This window comes from Gorilla gorilla, chromosome Y (assembly GCF_029281585.2).
Source record: "Gorilla gorilla gorilla isolate KB3781 chromosome Y, NHGRI_mGorGor1-v2.1_pri, whole genome shotgun sequence".
In the NCBI taxonomy this organism is placed as follows: domain Eukaryota; kingdom Metazoa; phylum Chordata; class Mammalia; order Primates; family Hominidae; genus Gorilla; species Gorilla gorilla.
Window position 1 is genome coordinate 43506609 of NC_073248.2, and position 7774 is coordinate 43514382.

Sequence of the window (7774 nt, forward strand, 5' to 3'; positions counted from 1 at the left end):
ATACTGATTCCAAATACACTTTTGCCACGCTGCCTGATAATGGGGCTATATATAAAGAAAAAGGATTCTTAACTGCGGTGGGCCAAAAAAAAAAAAAAAAATAAAGTACAAAGAAAAAATTCTGCAACTCTTAGATGCTGTATGGACTCCAAAGAAGACAGCTGTTATGCACTGCAAGGGGCACCAAAAGCCAGGATCACTGGAGGCCAAAAGGAACAAAAAGGTAGACAGGTATGCAAAAGGGGCAGCAATGACTACCCATAGACAGACAGACAGCCATAGCTGACTCTCCTCCCAAATATGCACCTCTCAGAGGTTTCAAGTTACCTCCAAATGAGAAGCTCTGCTTTTCCCAAGGGTCTGGAAAATATATAAAAAGGGATGGTGAAAATTCTCCAATAGGAGGCTAGCCAACCACGAAATGCTGGCCCCAAAATTTGCAAAACAATTCCATCAAGGAACCCACATGGGAAAAATGGCACTGAAAACACTGTTAGGACACCATTTCTATGTGCCACAGCTCACTGTCATCACTTGATCTGTCTGCAAACAATGTCTAACTTGTGCCCAGAACATCCCATGACAAGGGCCCACTTGGCCCCTGGGAATTCAGGAAATGGGAGCCACACCCTGTGAAAACCTTCTTAGAAACTTCACTGAGATGCCCCAATCAGTGGGCTGTAAGTACATACTGGTGATTTTCTGTACCTTTTCAGGGTGAGTTGAGGCTTTCCCCACCCTAAGAGAGAAATCATGAGAAGTAACAGAAGCACTGTTAAGAGACGATATCCCCAGATTGAGAATGCCTCTAACTCTGGGGTCAGAAAATGGACTGAAATTTGTGACTGAGACAGTTCAGGGACTATTTTCCACTGGCCACCCCCAATCATAGCTCAAATTAGGGGTGAACTTTGCAAACTAGGAAATTAACTTTAAGAAGGCAAATGCAGGCGTTAAAGAGAGCCATGCAAGAGGTCCATGGCTGGGTATGGGAAAGATTGTCCATAAGCCCAACAAACACAGCTCACCACTTTAGACCTGGGGACTCTGTGTAGGTCAGAAATAAAATCCAACCACTCTAGAACCCATATGGGATGGGCTCCATCCTGCAACCTTGTCCACTTCCACTACTGTTAACATTGCAGAAATTGTGCATTGGATCCACCACAGTCAACTAAAACTTGCAGCCCAAGACAAGTGAACCAGCAAACATGACCCAGACCATCTGAGCTGGCTAATTCTATGACCAAGTTGCCATGAGAAATGATGAAGCCCTACTCTGGTCATTCCGAAAGGTGACTAGTCTGTTCTCAGCTAAAACTTGAGGAGTCAACAGCCCTGCTGTAGTCATCCTGGAAGCTGACTACTCTACGTACATTTGAAGCTGGAGTAAAATAATAATAAAATAGTGATAAAAATCTTAAATCCAATCATTGTTTTACTATTGTTCTGTCACTTTGCTCAACCTCCTCCCCCGTGTAAAAACTTCTTCTTTTCCTCCCTGGTATAAACATGTTACTCTTTACTTATTTCCTATTCCAGGCACAAGGAAAGCTAAGCCCACTTCTTTTCCTCCTAACTATAATACTCCCCTTATTTGTTTCAGAAAAGGAGACCAGAGAAGAGTGCCCACACTGCACTAACAATATGGTCAGGGAGCACCATGACCAAAACTGTTATATCACACTCATTAAAAGTGTACAGGGACCCGCCTAGAAACCTGTACTCACAATGAAACTACTCAGTCGGTGACCCAGGAAATGGCTAGACTTATACATGTTATAACCCCAAATTCCTACCTGAGACCTCTTTTAAAATTCATGGGTCAATAGAAGGAAACCTGCTACACCAAACCAAGGTCTCATCCTCCCATGGGGGAGTTATGTCCTTATCCTTTAATATATGCCAGTTAACATCCATGGGCTCAACCTTTCCCATAATCTCTGATTCTGAAGAGCACTATAATAGTTGCCACAAAAATATAGGTTCACCCCTTGCTTTCTTTGCCAGTTTCTCAGAGACGATTTGCTGGAACTGCATAATTTAGTCCTGTAACCTGCAATCACTGGGGTGAGTCATACTTACAGCAAAAACAAATTGTAAGACAAGCACTTGCTACCTGGAAAATCTCAGTAACTTAAAACCGTATCTGGCTGTATGGACTACAAGTTTAAAGGCTCCTCTAGGAATACAAGTTAGTGGCCAGAAAACAGACTCAAAATCCTATTTACATATTATCAAGAAATCTCGGTTGGTTACACGTGAAAACTCTGTTTTAAAATCATTCTGTAAAAATTTCAACCAGGAACTGTTTGAACCCTCTCTCTTAGCCAGAAGCCTATTCAGTTGAAGTATATGGAAGCCTATTCAGTTGATGTATATTCAACTGGCTGAAAACATAGCCAGCAGCCTACATATCTCCTCATGCTATGTTTGTGGTTGGACCAACATGGGACACCAATGGCCATGGGAGGCAAGAAAGCTAATGCCCCAAGATAACTTCACTCTTACTGTCTCTTCCCCTGAACCTGTGTTCACAAGCCAGAGCATCTGATTCTTAAAGACCTCCATTATCAGAATATTATGCATTTCTTGTTGGAGAAAAACCTTACAGGCCCAGTAGGAAAGTCAACTTGCCTAGAACAATAATATTACAATAAAACAGTAGGAAAAACTGTATGTTGGGGTAAAAATAATTCCAAACTGCCCCAACCAGGCCCATTCTCCTGATTCCCTTCTTTAAAGCATTCTTTGTACCAACTTAATGCTCCTAATACCCGTCAGGTGCCCTCTGAGCTCTACTGGATCTGTGGGCCATGGGCATATTGCCCTTTGCTGGCTAAATGGTCAGGGGCCAGTGTACTGGAAAAAAATAGGCTGTCTCCTTTCTAATCGCCTTAGGACAGGGAGGATCTTTAGGGTATCCGGTCTATTATAAAACAAATACAGAACAAACAAACAAAAGACATAACCATAAGAAACTGGTAAAACAATAAATGACCCCCTAAAAATTCCAACACCATGGCTCAGCCACCTGGACAGAAAATGGAATCTGGGGATACTGCACTCCTATTTACATATTCTACCGCAACATAAGGTTACAGGCAGTGCTGAAAATTATTACTAATAACACTGCAAAGACCCTAAATCTGCAGGCCCAACAAGCCACAAAAATGAAGAATGCTATTCATCAAAATAGACTGTCTTTAAAATACTTCCTAGTCCAGGAAGGAAGGGTATGTGGAAAGTTCAGTCTAACTAAATGCTGCCTAGGAATTAATACCAACAGAAAGATCATTAAGAATACAACTTCCAAAATCCAAAAATTGGCCCATGTTACAGTCCAGCCTTTTAAAGGGTAGTCTCCAGTTTCCCTCTTTGGGGGCTTGTTTTCATCCTTTGAAGAATTTAAGATCTTAGTAAAAATAGTTCTAGCCATACTAGGATTCTGCCTTGTTCTGATTTGTCTCTTACCCTCCTTGTTAAAAACAAGCAGCCATAGAGGCTCTTGTAAACAAACACACGACTACTCGACTAATGGCTCTAACTAAACATCAACCCCTGCCAAATAGGGAACTGCTCCCCCTTGAAGAATTACTAGGTGATTCTCTCTATTAATCCTCATTTACGAAAAGCATGAAAGGTGGAAATGAAACAGGGAATGTTAAAAAAAAAAACATATTCTGTGTACTGAGCTGACTCACTCCAAAAACCCAGGGATAAGCCAGGCCGTGTTGGGGCTCTGATAGCACTATCAGCAGAGCTGGGGCCTGTAAAGAATGGGTTCCAGGAGCAGGAGTGAAAATAACACGTTCTTATCAGTTTCCCCTCTATAGTACTCTCACCCAATACCATTATTCTTTGATCTGCTCTCACATATATTTTTATAACTACTTCTGGAAGTTGACAAAAATTTTGTAGGTTTCTGTTTTCCCATCCATATATTATTGAAAGTCATGATACATGCCTGAGTTATAACACCTGTCACTTTTTTAAAAACTCTCTTCATTCTACTTCTATAAGCTTGCTTGCCCATCTTGCAGATTTCATGCCATTAGCTGGCCAACCCTCTTCAGTTGCATGTATGAAAGTCAAGCCCTATCTTTGTTCAGGGCTCAGTCTTTAAATGTTATTCCGCGAAGTCAACGTACGCCCAATAAAATCCTCCTGTTCCACCCATTGGTCTCTCCTGTCCCTTAATTCCCACAAGAGTGGGAGCTTTGTCCTTTGTTTCAGGGATGAGCAAACAGCCAGGCTCTTTTCTTTTGGGACCAAAGTGTTTCATCCTCAAATATGAAAGTAATTTTCTCAAGTAAAGCCACCTCTTAGTCCCTCCCAAACATTGGAAATACATCTTAAAAATATTTCCAAAATGTCTGGTTAGCAGTTTCTTGGATATAGTCATGGCATTCAGCAACATCTAGAATTACTTAAAGAGGCAAGAGATTTTGAGAAGTTTGATTTTTCTTATTCCAGAATAAATGCGTTTTGGAAACCACTCTGTAAGACCTGATCTGTCTCTGCTGGGCAGTTTCCTTGGGGCTGATCATACAACAGTGAATCAAACCAAGCTCGTGTCATCCTGAATTTCTAGACACTGAGGCAGATGGTCAGCAAACCATTACCCAAGACTGCAGTAGAGTTGGGCTGAAGCAGATGAGTAGGGGCCATGGCTACAAGAGGGAGTTTTGACCAGCAGCCGTTTGTCACAGACCTGGGAAAGGGACTAAAACAAGGTAATAAGATAAAGGAATTCAACTGAATAACTTGGTGTTCTGCCTCTGAGGTGGAATATAGATTATAATACTGGATTTAGAAATTATTTACTGGGTGCAGTGGCTCTTTTGGAGGCTGAGATGAGTGCATCACGAGGTCAGGAGATTGAGACCATCCTGGCTAACGTGGTGAAACACCATCTCTACTAGAAATACAAAAATTAGCCAGGCATGGTGTCATGGGCTTGTAATCTCACCTACTTGTGAGGCTGAGGCAGGAGAATCAATTGAACCCAGGGGGTGGAGGTTGCATTAAGCTGACTGCTCAACTGCACTCCAGCCTAGGTGAAAGAATGAGATTCAATAATAATAATAATAATAATAATAAATTATTAAGCAGCATAGTAAGTAACATTGGTGTTACTGAGAATTTTTTCTATTCATCATTTCACTTCTTCTAGGCTCAATGGAAATTGAAAATGCTGAAATATGCTCTCTCTGATGCAAGGGGCACAATGGACATACTTCACTTCTTTCCGTTGTGTCCAAAGAGGTTTCAGTATTCCACCACGCAGGTACAAAATATAAACCAGAGCAGTGAAGTAGTTTTGCTTCCTTTCTTCCTTAATAAAGAGGTGCTTAAACAATATTACTATCTTGAAATTACTATTTCATATAACAAAGCAATCTCATTTATAAGTAACTTTTTTCTTCTTGTTCTTCTAGCACACAGAAAGTTGCATTTCTACTTGCAGAAATGATCAACTGTCTCTGAAGGTATTTTAATTTCATGAGAAGGATTGAGAAGAGATGGCGCATGGAGACAGACAAAAAACTGTGTTGCTTTTCTCCTGTTTTTGAAACTAACTCAGTCCCTGCTGATGACTTTAGAACAAGGCAGAGCAAAAAGGTTCATGACCCTCTCGTGAACCTATAAATTCTTCTGTATATTTGCATTGCTTACTCATAAAAAAAATAGGTTATGGGCAGAACTGGAAGAGAAAGGTCAGCATAATTGTTTCTGAAAATGAGGTCTATTTAAACATTTGAGATGTAGGGACCCGTGCCATGATGCAGAGGGAACAGACAATTTGGTGAAATATGGGCCTTCCCTGGTAGAAATAGAAATAGAGGAAACAAGTATGTGTATATTTTCAAGAAGCAGGTACAAGATATTGCACAATTAATGTGCTGGAGTGATTACTTTTCACTTCAGAAATAAGGAAGAGTTGGAATTTCAGTTTGGTCTCCAACAGCATATCAGCCTTTATGACAGAATGGAAATGTCACCAGCTGAGGAGATAGTGAAGGCAAATGCCAAGCAAGGAAGCTACAGCCATAGTCAGACCCCAGAAAATGGGTTGGTACAGATGAAACATTTGTAGTACAATGTTGGTGGTGTTATGGGAAATCAATCTGGAAAGAAAAAGGCAGATTATCAGAGCCCAGAATACCAAGGCATTGGACTCTACCAGAGCAGAGACACTGTACATGAGATACAATCTTCCCCTCAGGGAATGCCTGGTGCAGATGACCACAGGTTTCTCGCAGGCAGAGACTGAATTCACAGAGAGCCTTGACAGGGCTGTTTCAGTATTCCAGGCAGATGATGAGGAAGACCCCTCTTGCAGCCACAGGACAGGGAGTGGGAATGTGCCAGTGCTAGTTACTGGGTGGATGGAAGATGGCTCATGAGTGAAGGACTGGGATGATCACTCCTGGGATGAAGCTGGTGCTGTGGAGTTTCTAAGTGTGTATGGAAGGAAACTATCAGAAATGTGGATGGGAGGCTAGGTATAGAGATCAGGAGCAGAGTAAAAGATATGGAAAGGATCCACATCAGAGTAATCGCTGAAACGCTAAGAAGGGCTGCCGTCCATTTGCAAGACTCAGTTTCAACACAAACAAAAAATTAAGAATAATAATAAATGAAAAAAAGAGCTGAAATAAGAGGCTGTCAATGTCAGCTAGCTGGCTGTAGAAGAACCAAACAGTGAAGGTGGCTGCCAGTCCAAGGTTGCTTCCAGGGGCATACATTGCCTCCCTCCCTCCTCTGGTTCTCTGCTTCCCTTCCATGTTCTGATTCTGGCCTAGCAGATACATTTATCTGTCCAATTAATAGACCTGCTAAGTCTTGCTTGAATTACAGCAACATATGAATGTTCCCTAGATTCCCGGTTAATTCAAATCTGAAGCACAGGACACTTGAGGGAAATTAATCACTTCCTTCATTGAGATGACCTATTTGTTTTCCATTGATGATAGCAATGATTTCAATTTTAAAAATTAATTCACTGGCATACACGATGGAATTATATTACTGCATTTTTAAACACTTAAAATGTTTTATAAATGTGTTTGTGTATTTTGTGCTTTCACGCCCATCTGTTTTAGAGAAGATGATTCTGGAATCAATGAAGATGTTCGACAGCTTCTCCAGTCACGGAATTTCTCATTCATTACACTAAAAAGAGCTGTTTTTGTAAGCTTATATTTCCTAAATTTTAAATGAGTATAACCTATCATATTGATCAACCTCAGGCCTACTCTTTAAAGATTAAGCTATTTTCTTTCCTCTCCAGTGAAGGACTGCCATCTGTAAAATGAGGTCATCTTTTGCCAGCACATTTCAGTTTTCTCCTGGAACATAAAAACACACAGAAATTCCCAGGCTTTATGAATAGTACAATATTGCCTCTGGTCTTTACATTTAATACCTGTGGTTTGAATGTGTGTGTCCCTCTAGAGTTCATATGTTGGAATTTAAACCCTCCAGTGTGATAGAATTAAAAGGTGGGGGCTTCTGGAGGCAATTAAGCGTGCAATTAGCAACCCTATAAAAGAGCTCAGTGGAAATAACTAGGCCCTTTTGCCCTTCCACCATTTAAGGACACTTTATTTGTCCTCTCTGGAGAACACAGCAACAAGATACCATCTTGGAAGCAGAAACTAGGCCTACGCCAGGCACTGAACCTGCCAGTGCCTTTACCTTGGGCTTCCCAACCTCTAAAACTGTAGGAAACATATTTCTGGTTTCATAACTTACCCAGTCTAAGGTA